This window comes from Molothrus ater, chromosome 1 (genome assembly GCF_012460135.2).
Source record: "Molothrus ater isolate BHLD 08-10-18 breed brown headed cowbird chromosome 1, BPBGC_Mater_1.1, whole genome shotgun sequence".
NCBI lineage: Eukaryota > Metazoa > Chordata > Aves > Passeriformes > Icteridae > Molothrus > Molothrus ater.
The window spans coordinates 57,581,460-57,594,916 of NC_050478.2; the positions used below are offsets into that span (position 1 = coordinate 57,581,460).

The 13,457-nt window shown below is 39.1% G+C and overlaps 1 protein-coding gene across 1 annotated transcript in view; it reads right to left on the reverse strand.

The window, feature by feature from the left end:
- Positions 1 to 13,457, reverse strand: part of TNS3 (tensin 3) — a 213,040-nt gene that overhangs the window by 140,848 nt on the left and 58,735 nt on the right. The window contains exon 4 of the mRNA XM_036398155.2: positions 8,302 to 8,340. The gene's annotated coding sequence lies outside the window, so the exon portion shown is untranslated. The remainder of the gene's footprint in view (positions 1 to 8,301; positions 8,341 to 13,457) is intronic.

Here is a 13,457-nt window from a genome sequence, read left to right on the forward strand (position 1 = left end):
TATCCTGGCCTGCCTCAAAAGCAGTTGGTCAGCAGGTCAAGGCAGATGGCCCCTGTGCTCCTGTGAGAACCCACCTGGAGTGCTGCATCCAGCTCTGGGGGCCACAATACAAGAAAGATGTGAACCCGCTGAAACAGGATACAGAGGAGGGCTATGAAGATGATCACCTCTCCTATGAAAACAGGGTTAGAGAGATGGGGTTGTTTAGCCTGCAGAAGAAAGGAAAGTGGAGAGGCACTGTGGGATCTCAGCACATCGTTCCTGATGTCCAGAGATGCCAGGAGAACCCTTGGGGGGGGTCTCGAAAATCCTGGAATGTTGCCAAGAGTGCTTGGTGGCTTGATTTTGATCCATCCACAGAAGTAACAAGAGTTTGAGGACAAGAGAATCACTTTAGAGTGAAGGGTGTAAAAGGGACACATTTAGAGGGTGAAATATAGACTTTAAGGTTTTTGGTACAGGGGGGTTATGGAGACAAGATGGAGGGATCAGGGCGTGTCTCGTCCTTCTTCTTTCTTCTTCTTGTCCTCCATCTCCTGTGGTGATGTTGGCACTTGGGGATTGGTTTATGGTGAAGGTGCACTTGCTAACATGGGTGAAAAGCATTGGAAAATAAAGGTAAATATTATGTACGTAGATATTAGTATAAAAAGACATGACCGCCCCTTGGTGGTCAGAGAGTGCCTGTGACTGCTTGCAGATCAGACCTCTGTTGGGCAGACAGAAAATTTTGTAGATAAAAAATAATAAACAATCAGAAGACCAAAAAGCTGAAGAGTCCAGACTCGTCCTTTGAAACGCGTGCCACCCAAGAACCACACTACCCGTGTCGGGGTAGAGACAGACAGCCGAACCCGACAAGGCACTTTTAACAAGTGTATGCAGTGGTAGGAGAAGGGGGAATGGCTTTAATGAAGGAGGGTAGTTTCAGATTAGATATTAGGAAGAAATTCTTTACTGTGAGGGTAGTGAGGCACTGGAACAGGTTGCCCAGAGAAGCTGTGGATACCCATCCCTGGAAGAGTTCAGTGCCAGGCTGGATGAGGCTCAGAGCAATCTGGTCTAGTGCAAGGTGTCTGTGCCAATGGCAGGGGAGTTGAAATTAGACAATATTTTAAGGTCCCTTCCAACCAAACCATTCTGTGATTCTATGGTTCTACCTCTGCACCTCACCAGTCATAGCATTTCAATATCAAACACAACGAAACATCCTTATCACCCCCCAATGAAGTCATCTTAAAGGAAATTAGACTGACATGGCTAGAAATAAAAACCACTTTTCCATGGAACAAGCTAAAATCATTCCAAAAACAATTCCACCTCTCCCTCCTATCATTATTGAAAAAAATCATCACAGATTTTTGACAATGACTCCCTAAAAATGGCCTCTCTGAAGGAAAAATGAAGTTATTATAGCAAAAGATAAAATGACACCACTTACAGTTTCTTCACATTTGTTAACTTTGTTTCACTCATCAGTAACACTACCTTGCCCTGAGCACTTCTCATTTGGATTGCCCTTTAAAGACTTTGAAAACCCAATTAATTCCCCCTTTCCACCCTCAAAATCTACCAGGTGGTGTTCTCCAAGACATTTCTCCGAGAAACATGCCTGAGGTTTGACTCCAGCATTCAATGACATTAAATAAGAATCAAAATAAGTTCATATGTAATACTTCTACCACATCATTTTACTTAAGATCAAGTCCTAAATTTTTGCACCAATGTGAAAAAGCTAAATTAAATGAAACAAGTATGATTTTTGACATGATAGAGAACTAAAATTGAATGGGATGCCAGAGGCTGAAGTTTAGTTAAGCAATAAACAAACAGAATTCACCATTATATAGCAGTCAGACCAAAGATCAGAATTTTACCTAAAGTATCACACTTGCTTCACAGTTCTATCTAAAGAGAAGGGTCCATGTAGATACATGATTCATTGTGCTTTTTACAATGAATTCTGACTGTAAGAAAAACAGATTTTTAAATTAACCCTAAAAGATTTGTCTTTTCCTTTTGAAAGACAAGTGGCAGTCGTTGATTACATTGTAATAACTAATGCCACAGTCATTTATTATTTTAATATTTGGCTAGCATTCACTTATAGTGATGGCATTAGTATTGCCCTATCCTTTCACACATTTCAGTGTTAAAAAAGCATTTTCAAATATTAATCAGAGGCATTTTCACAAGGGACATAAGATCTGTCACTCTCAGGATAAGCTATGAAAGAATAGAAAATTATGCAGATAAGCAGAAAAAAATACACCCTGTAGTAGTGGGTATTTCCCTTTTCCAGTGTGAGCTGTCAAGCAGAACCTATGCAAGCCCATTTGCTTTTTAGTGAGGTCAAACATATAAGAAAAATTTCTATGCCATCTGAAAACTATCTATACTGAGTAATCTGAAAAATCTGGATAATTTTGCTTTAGAAAAAGAAAGGTGGGATGGCAGAAAGAAGCATGCTGTACCTTGAAAGAAAATCATGCTTCTGGATTTATCTGCTATAGTAATTAGTGTGACATTTCTGAAAAGCAGATGCTTCTGCCTTGAAAAAGTACCACACTCAGTAGAAAGGTTTGAAGTCAATTTGGAGAAAATTAACAAGCAAGCAAACTTGGCTCTGGGAACTACCAAACCTTTCCCTCTTGCCGATTCCCTGTTTCTGTTGCTTCGATTTTTCAAAGAAAGCCTGCTTTTCATTTCATTTTGGATGAACGCTTGGAACTGAACATACTGTATTATAACAAAACTTCATCTTTTAATTCCTATTAAATCTTGTAATCCTCTAACATTCTTAGAAACAATGTGAGCCCTCCCTCCTGGCAAACACAATGACTAGCTTTTGAATTGAGTGTGCCTTGCACAGGTCAATTTGGGATCACTGCATTTCGTAATTTGAGGGATTGGGGTAGCCAATTCGTGCAGTTTTATTCTCTGTGCTCTCTTATGATTAAGTCAAAGACTTTAATGAACAAGGCACTGACTGCACTTAAACAGCATTTTGGAATTTCAACTCTGCATTTCAAGTCTTCAAAGAGCAGGGCCTTACTCTGGCAAGCACTTGAAATCTAAAACTAAAAAATAAACCTCATAGAAATGCATTACAAAGAGGCCCACACCAGCCCGGTTCTGGAGAACTGAAATCCAAAAAAAGTTTAAAACACAATCATGTCAAGTATTTCAAATCAGGTATCAGCTCATAAGTTTTGTCAAGAAAGTGTCACATTAGTCTGTTCTTCTACATATCTATGACTGCAAATCAAGAAATTGAGAAAGCTAGGAAAATCTTTTTAAGAAGCTGAAAGGAAAAAAAGGAAAGGAAGAGAAAAGCACACATCAAAATTTAATAAAGAAAAACTGAACAGCAAGACAGAGAGAGCTTTAAAAAAAGTTTCAAAAAGTTTCAAGCAAAAGTTTCACCTTTGCTTCCTTGTGAGTTCAGGAAAGCTGTATGAACCAGAAGTGAAGAAGCATCCCTCCTTTAAACATTTCTCCAAAGCCCACAGTTTTCATGGAGACATGAGCACTATTGTTCTGGATGGTGACAGAGCAGGAACTGAACAGACAAATAGAAACCTCCACTGGATATTCCCACCTTTTGCAAACAAATCAGAGAACAGAACAAGGCTGCTGCATTTCCACTCCCATGATGTGCAGGCATGTGCATGAGACAGGCAGCTATAGCCTGCAGCACTCCCTTAAGAACTGCTCTGGTGACAGTCTTGGAAGGAGCAATGAAAGTTCGTATCAATGGGAAAGTCTGGTAGATTTAGCATGTCCTTCACCTTCACCAAATCCAGCCTGCATATGCATATAATGCTTGTTTTGCATGCATTTCACAGATCCTGTGAACCAAAGTTTGAATGTCGCATATAGGGGGAAAAAAAAAAAGAAGTTTCCCTAAATAATGGAGCTGGGCATGTTCCTAGTTTTCCATAAGCTTTCCACACTATTTCTTGGAAGAAGAAAGACAGGAAAACATGAGAACTAATTAGCCATTAGTCACAGACACTTATTACAAACTAAACCCACTTGATTAATTTTTTACAAAAGCTTTTACTAATGTAAGCCAGAAACCAAACTCAGAGCTGGCAGAGCAAAATCATTGTATATATTGTATATGTCAGTTTCTAGCTCAGTTTAGATACTGTCATCATACTCCATCCACTGTGTTTGGAGGTCATGCCTGACTAACCCAAATTAACATACTATATCTTCTAGTAATGAGACTTCACTTAAAATGAAATTGGAGAATGCAATTCTTCATCTACATGCACAGACTCTCCCAATACTACAAAGAATTATTCAACTTCCCATTTCTTAAAAAATCTCTTGCATGCCCACGTTAAAAACAGATTGTGTTCCATGGGAACAGTAAATTGTGTCACATTTTTTTTCTCAAAACATGTGTTTAAAAATGAATGCAGTAGGGATAAAAATTCATTTTTTCATATTCACTGATCTTTCTCATACAAAGCTTCTGGAGAGGATTGCATTCAACAGTATGAAAAAAAAGGAAGGAGAGGGTTCTTTAGCAACAGGGGACAAGCATTCTTTCGAACACTGTTAAAAGTACTGAATTTTCTTAAAGTTTCCTGTTCTTTTCCTCACTTTACCCATACATAACTGGGAGTTTGGTTTAACTTTTATATATCAACATGTATTTTCAGTTTTTAGCTTTTAATTTTTTTTTTTTTAGAAAATACTGGCACTAGGTTTAATATATGTAGGTGTATATATGAACTACCTTGGATTTCAAGTAAAAAATGAGACAGGCAATTAAAATGAAGCCTTTGTGACTTCACACTCACTTCTTCAGCAATTTTTTCAAGGTATACTCCTGCTCCTTTTAAAAAACCAAATGCAAAATACACACACCAAAAAAAAAAAACAAAGCAAACCAATCTCTACTTCTCCCGCAAGTACTTTTATTCTGTTCTCCTCCTATTTTGAAACAGTACAGAGCACAATCTGACTTACTGTTCAAAATCAGGATTTAGTTTGTTAGGAGGAGCCTGAATGTTCAAGTCTTTGATTTTTCTTTCTACAGGCAGAAAAGAAGCTTGCATAATTAAGCAGAAGGGGGTGGGAATCAGAACCATTGACGCCCTTCCCCAGTTTCTATCAAAATCATCAAACTTCCACTCAAAGACTTAGCAAAACACCTAAACAAACTTCAGCTTGAAGTGACTGTTATGGTAAAATATACTTTACAGGTATGTGTCCATTTAATCTGTCCACATTATAACAGCAAGTTATGACAAGTGATATAGAAGTGGCAGACTAGAGGTATGCAGAATTCTTTGGTAACCATTTGGAAAAAAATGTAAGGAAAAAAGGGGGAGGGGGGAGGAAGAAAGGCTATTAAGGAAAAATCAGAAATTTCTGTGCTGAAGATCACTTTTTAAACATGTCTTAAAACTGACATGTCATGCAGTCATAAGGACCATTCATCAATGAAGTCATTTTAAGATAAGAATTCATGTATGTAAGAGGTTTGGGCCTTCACACATTTCTTTACTTCAAGAAATTTGGTGGCATAGGTGATGGGACTCTGAGGAATTAAGATTTAGTCTGCCTTATTCTTTTCAAAGATACACTCTCATGAAGGACAAAAAAGAAACTCAGTGAAGAAGACTAGCTTACTGCCCTTTTGAAGCATCTTAAAATACCCTAGACTATTTCCTGGAATCCAAAAATTATCTCTAAAATAATATGCTTCCATTGGCTTTCCTTTTCATTTTCATCTTTTTTAAGTAATAGATGAAACAAGAAGTATTCAGAGCTTTACAGTTAGGGCCTAAGCCTTTTCTTACTTTGACAGCACTAGAGAAAAAGACTTAAGTTGTCAGCATTTTTTTAAATTATAAACATCAATTTAAGGAATACTATCAACTGAGTAACTAACAATCTTTCAAAATATGATCCAATAATTCCAGTAAAGACCATTAAGACAAATCTACCATCTTTGATTTTATCTAATTTTAGAAGTACTATATAAGCTCACTCAGCTCTAAGGTAAAAACAAACAAACACAGTGACCATGACACTTCCCCCCCCCCTTTTTTTTCTTCAATTTTTGGGTTAAGCTATAATCTCTGCAATGAAAGACCATTCCCACAAATAGGCCGTTGTTTCTTCATGAAATAAAATTAAGTGCAACACAATACATCATCTTTGCTAAACATTCTAATTTAATTAATAGAGCTAGACTAACATCATCCCACATTCTGAGGAATGTGAGAATGTGCATGACACCATAAAGTAAGTAGTGTTAGAACACAGGAACTGCTTTATATTTTAACACCTGAAAGCCCAAACAGCTGCATTGAGTTGATATATAAGGCTCCTGATGTCATTACAAAGCTTCAAGACGTGGTTCATGAGAAATGGGAACGGCCAGTTTGGAAATAGACAAAAGAAAATACTCAATAAAACACACATTTTGAAGAAAAATAATATCTGTGAATTTAATCAGGCTTCAAGAAATATGTCACTGAGAGTCTAACTACTATCTTGCCAGTTTAAGGAGTGCAATATAGGCAATCTTTACATTGACTAAATGGATGCAACACTAATTTAAAGAAGGCATATGTATTGTTTATTCAGGTGAAGACTAAAAGGTTGGAATTCCTTGGCTGGAGTGAATGGGGATAAATCCATGGTTCAGCAGCAAATTACGATGCCACAATGTTTTGTTTAATTTGAATAGATGTTGCCCTCCCTATTATCTAAGCCTCTCAACTGCTTATTCTTGATCTTGTCAAAACTTTACACTCAAAACACTTGTAAAAGAAATTGCTTGCAACTATTCCTTCTTCAGAACAACAGAACTCTTCACTAAATAGAAAAAATTTACTTGTGCTGAACAAAGATTCCTAATATAAAAATGTCACCACATTACACACCAAAAGCGAACCACACTATTCAATCTCACTCTCAGCAACAAAACATATTGTATACTGTATAGTGAAAATATTTCACCTACAGATATCCCTGCAAGAAATTTAAATAGAATTCCACTCCTTCTGCCCAAACTAGTAAATGTTCATTTGGTGACTGAATACACCTCTGGCAACATTCCTGCTAGTAAACTAGAACAGGTTAGGCCAGTTATGCCATCTACACTCTTTACATGCCAGCAGGTCACAGAGTCCATTTGGACTACATTATCAGGCATTGCCCCATGCACACATAAACCAAGTTCACATAAACCAAGTTCAATAAGAATTATTAATGACTAGTAACATATCCCACAGGTTGCTATATCTTTAAAATTTCTTCTGAACCACAGTAATTGGTTTTCCATTTCAGAATCAATACGTGGGTTGTGTGCACAATACAAAAGAAAGAAACTGCAGTTGCCAGTATGCCCCTAATACTGTGAGCTACAAAGAAAGGGTTTATTTTAAAAATTCTTCTTTTAATAATTTTAGCAGTGATGCTATACAAGATCCTCAGGCTCTGATATGGGTTAATTACTGCGTAAAATCTAGGAGAGATCTTGAATGAGTTGATACTCACATTCCTCATAATACCAGAAATTACTGATTTCAGTTTCCAGGCTTTGCTTTACAGGATAATAATTTTAAAAGCACCTTTTGACTTCTGTGGTTCATGAAGGTATGTACCATTACCTCTATTTTTCCAGCAGGGAAATCAAGACACAAAAATGTACAAAGTAACTTGGCCAATTCACAAGCAATGCAGAAGTGAGATGTAGGATTCCTAATTGCCAGTGCTTGTACCACTTACCTAAAATACATAGAGTTCTTAGCTGACACTGGTGCATCAGCTGTTGGCTGCTTAGTCCTAGTAATGACACTAGCAGCTGCCAGTGCTGGTTCAATAAGTAACTGTTACAATCCATCTTCTGAGTATCACTCATATTACCCTTGGAGCTAAAATAACCAAATACAGTATTTCAAGCCAGAAAAGGCTTAAGGTTTTTCTATCCTAACCAAGTATGGGTTCCACCAGGAACAAACAGGTCCCAAATAAATCTTACACTACTTATACTTCCAAATTGACATGAGACATGAGTATGTTGAAACAAATAATTACTGAAGTATTTTTTTAAATTTAAAACACACAAAAGCACAAAACATGTGGATTCCTGCATGGGATAGGACACAGTAACAAGCTTCAGGAACAGACCCTTCATTTGCCAAGCCTTCAGAGAGGAAGGTGATAGCACAGTACTGAAATAATAAGAGGTTACAGGAGACTACAAGAATAATCTAACCCCTAACCTAATAAAACCTGATGGATATCAGTAGTGCCAAAAATACTTACCAGCTCATAGCTGCTTGGAAGAAAGCAGGGTGTCTCCACCTGGAATAAAAAATGATGATAAAATAAGGAAAAAAAAGATAGTACCTTTGAAAATGTCCCAGCTGCATTGTTTGAGCTCTTTCCAGACAGTCAAAGAAGCACCAATCAGATCAGGTGCAGAACCTGAGCATCCACTGCTGCTCTCAGCTGTACTATCTACTTTCAGCTCCCTAAAAAGTTAGCACTAGCTCAATGCAGACTCAGTGCCCTGCTCACATACTCTAATCAATGAAACAGGTTGAAGAGTAATGCCTTCACTCACGTCACATATACAGGGAAACACAAAGGGTTTTCTCCCTTCCTCTATCCTTTATAGCATTCTTTAATCATCATCTAAGTTTTAGTTAATGGGTAAATATTCTGCTTTTCAAGAAATCTAGAACTTCAGCAGTTCCCAACACCTTACCCTTGTTCTGGAACTGACTTTGGGTCAGCAGTTTAGCAGAGGAAGCAGAACAGATTCTGTGGACTCACCTATCTTCACAGATTTGTCTCCAAATTAAAAACACTTCCTATGAAGAACATAGTCTGTATACATCACACCAAAAAAACACAAACCACCTTATTTTGATATTCAGAAACCAAAACACAAAGAAAGCCAGGAAAAGCATGACTGACTTGGATTACATGATGATCTAGGGAAAACCAAGTGTTAGATTATTTCTACAATCTCATATAGCAGGCACCCTCAAATCTCACACATACAGTCTAAAGACTGTAGGTTCATCCCTTTACACCACTCAACTGAGCTGTGGAGGAATGGCTACATGACAGGGGCCACTTCCTGGACCAAGAATCGGGAGGATGAAGCTAATCTGGGTCCCAGCACCTTCAAAACACTGTGTCCTTGAGCATAGCCGTAGTACAATAACAAGTAGTGAGAGAGACATGAGAAAAGAAAGATATAATCCCTAAGGAATGAGGAAGAGCTGATATTGTAGTATAGCCAATAGATTGCTTAGCTTGCAGAATATGTATGAGCTTATTACTTGTTTTGCATAAAAGTTTGATGCTCTCTTCAATAAACGAAGCTTGCTAAACACTCATATTGAGCGTCCAAGTTTCCCTCACCGTGATACTGAGCTTCAGTAGTAGTCATCATGTGTGCTCACTTTAGCAAGCACATTGAGGTTAGCCCCAGTGAAAACTGTTTCATTTAACATATTCACCTTTTCCGGGACAGATTTGTCTCTCAGCCAGCAGAGCCAGAAACTCTGCAGCAACACCTGGACAACAAAGGTGGAGTTTTCTTTCAGAACAGCTGCTATGATCTTCTGAACACTCCTATGATGACTCAATTCATGGTACACAGAGGGGATTACTGAGTAGAGGGGGCCTCAGGTCATCTATAATCCTTAGAATATTAAAAAGAAGATGCAGCCCACGTGTCATGGTTTGACACTGGCACAATGCTAGTGCCTCTATGAAGATACTTTCTCTTTGGTTTCTGCTGTGAGATGTGACTAGGAATAAGCAAAGCAGGCTTCTGCTTAGGGAAAAAAAAGAACCAGAACTTTATTAACTACTCTACAACTACAAATAAAAAGGAACACACACATACAGGGAAAATGAAAACTTCACAAGTGCATTTCTTCTTCTCTTCACTAAATTTCTAACACAATACATTTGTTCTTCAAATCACCAACTCTCGGTCCAGCACTACTTTTTAGACAATCAATCTTTAGTTCATCAAGAGGAGAGGAGTCTTTCTTGTACCATGGGCTTCCCCTGGAAACACAGTCGAAGCCTCGTGTGTTCTTGTGTTACTTGTGGCACCGCCTGGAGTACATCTGCCGTCGTGACTTCTTCTTTTATATGTCTAGTGCTCTCACTACTGAACACGGACCAGAACTGCTTCTAGGGTTGTCTTTTAAGGATGCTCTGTCTCGATCTAAAAAAGGCACAGTTTCTCTTTTGGGACACTTGTCTCTACAATTTCTCTTTTGGGACACCTGTCCCTCTCATATTTTCACTCCCTGGGGCTGAGGGGCATCAACACTGAGCAGTCTCTGTATCACAAACAATCTCTCTTTTGGGACACCTGTCCCCCCCATATTTTCACTCCCTGGGGCCGAGGGGCATCAACACTGAACAGTCTCTGTATCACAAACAATCTCTCCTTTGGGACACCTGTCCTCCCCATATTTTCACTCCCTGGGGCCGAGGGGCATCAACACTGAACCCTCTTGGTTCTGAGGCCATTGCCTCCCCCTAGAATGCAGTCTCTGTATCACAAGGAACATGGTTTTGTCCATGGCTATACAAAAAGAGTCCAGCAAAAGCCACTCCATCATCTCTTCCTACTAGGATTCTTCTCTATTCTTCTATTATCTCTCACTCGCCCAGACCTCTCTCACACTGGCCCATTTCTTTCTTCATCTTCTACTCTATCTTCTAGAAAAGGTCAATGTTCTGTAAAGTTCTCATTCTCTAAAAAGGGGTTAAAAGCTCCTACAGGCGGCCGGCTGAACCCCCCCCTCTTCTCCGTCTCAGCCGTGCTGCCGGCGCAGGCCCATGTTTATCAAGTCTCAAGGTTACAGTCCCAGGCAGCGGCTCTTTTTCTCTCTCTCTCTGTGTCTCTCAGGTTGGCTGCCCGATGGCTCTCGGTGTCTCTCTCTCTCTCTGTGTCTCTCTTCTACCCTTCCACCCCCGGGCTCAGGCCTACCTCTCTCGGCCACATGGCTTTCCCCTCCCCCTGCCCAGCCAGCAGCTGGGCCGGGGGAGAGACCCGAACTCTTTCCCGCCGGAAACCCAAGAGGACCTTCCCAGGGGAGAGCTCTGCTTTTAACTCCGTGTTCTCAGAGGCGTGTCCATGTCTCAATGGTCAGGTTAAATGCCAATATTAAAGTTTGAATATCCATTGGCCAAAAACACAGCATCCCAAAAAACACATTTCCTGTCAAACCACCACACCACGCAACAGAACAAGCTGCAAGAACAAAAAGAAACATCAGTTCTGTACACAACACAAGCAAAGAGTCAAAGGGGCTACTACCTGAATACACGAGGACAACCCACTCCAGCTTAAACACTCAGGAACAGCTTTTAACCACTAGCATAGAAGAGACTGCATTTGACTCCGTAAATGGTTATGAAAAAGATTGATCTCCAATTCTCAATGCTTCTTAAATCATAAATTACTCATAAAAAGGGAAAAAAAAAAAAGTAGCACATGAGTGAGTCGCAGCTCACTCATGACCTCTACACTACCCCTAAAGAAAACAGGACAGACTGAACTTTTGTAGTTTGTTGGCTCTCCCTTCTGACTCCTCAGTGGGCTTGCAAGTCCTAGGTTTTAATACACTGCACTTCTGCGGTTCATTTGTGACTGTGACTCATGATTCACTACTCTATCCAACCAAACACCCATACTTCCATACATGGAAGATGTTAACTAACCTGTCATAATAGCATGCCTATTGCTGGAAGCAAGGACATCATCTGCCTTGGTGACCTCGTGCCTGACATAGCGTGTAAAACTTCATATGCCACCTTGAATTACAACCACCAACTCTCCTTTCAAGCCAAAGTGACAAATCACCAAGCAGAACAGTGCCCAGCTGAAAGAATCAAAGCCACATGCGCCCTACACCACCACCACAAGCAGCAAACACCTGCATCTAGAGAGGAAAGACTATCTCAGTTGTCCTCACCATGCGATTACCTCATACTTATAAACTGGTTTTGCTCATGTTCTCATTAGCAACACTTAAGGTTAAAGTAGATAAACATGACATTTCAATTTCTTTCCTCTCACTGCATACACTAGGAAGAAATAATTAACGGAAACACCAAAGGAGCTGGCAGACTGGCTGAGTAGTGCAATGGAAGAGATGAACTAACATTACATGCTCATGTAATTATTAACGGGAACCACTGTGGCATAAAATTGTCATCACTGACATACATAAATATAGTCTCTGCTGTCTCCCTTCCCTCCACTTATCAAGACCCTTGAGGAATCAAGCATATCTTTACCCCTTTGGCTAACTAAAACACAGTTTTGCTGTAATTTGCTAGCTAATTACAGCTGACTCACTGTTTAAGAAAAATCCCCTTTCTTCTAACACAAGAACACTGGGGACATCCAGTGGACAAGAACTTAAGAACAGAATTGCAGATCTCTGCAGATTTGTGGCATCTTATTCAGGCAACTCTGGACTGTGAGAAGATGAGAGCTAACACTAAAAATAACACTTTTTTTTTCTTTCAAGAGCTCTCTATACTTGAAACAGCTATATATAGCAAACTGACTTTACCAAAAAATTTTGTCTTCTTCTAATTCTGTGCCTTCTGCACTTCTTTTTACAGAAAACAAATACTTTGATGTTCTGCTGCTGTTTTTGAGCTACAAAACTCAATGAACCACCCAGATGCCCTGACCTTTTTTTCTTCTAACTCCATGTACACAAATAGCACATTTCTTCCCAGATGAAGCAAAATAATCAAGACCTTGCTGTATTCTAACTTCAGTTCTTATGAGCAGTTGAAGCAAATTCTTCCACTGTTAACCCAGACACAGGCTAAAAGCAAGAGTTTTTAAACCCATTAACAGATAACAGAGGATATTATGACATCCAAACAATCTATGTTAAGAATATATGAGTGGCTCCAATTCTCCTTCCTAGTTTTCAAAGGTCCAGGACATGCTAAAAAATAAGGTTATATAAAAAGTATAGAGCCAAAAAGTAAAACAGCAAGACTTAAATCCAGTGACAATGCAGAAACAGGAAACCAAGTATAAAGGTTCAGTCATTGGTTTAGAAAGTTACACACTCTGTACCAACTGCACAAAACAATAAATTTCAGAAGGACTTTTCTGGTCCACCTACTGAAACTACAGCTAATCTTAAAGACATCTACAATAACCAGGTTTGTCAGCTTTCAATAGTTTCTTTATTCTTATAGGAAATGTACTGCATATGCATTAGTGCAATATTTCATAGTTCCACACCAAGGTGGATTTAGCTTCTGTACTTCTGTACAGTCACATATTAACAAGCCATACCAGAATGTAAGAATGCTTTGCCTAGTTTAAGAAATACCTACCTTTTCGATGCCAGCACTTAGACACAGAGGTACATTGTTAGTCTATTCACAAATAATCAAGGAACTAT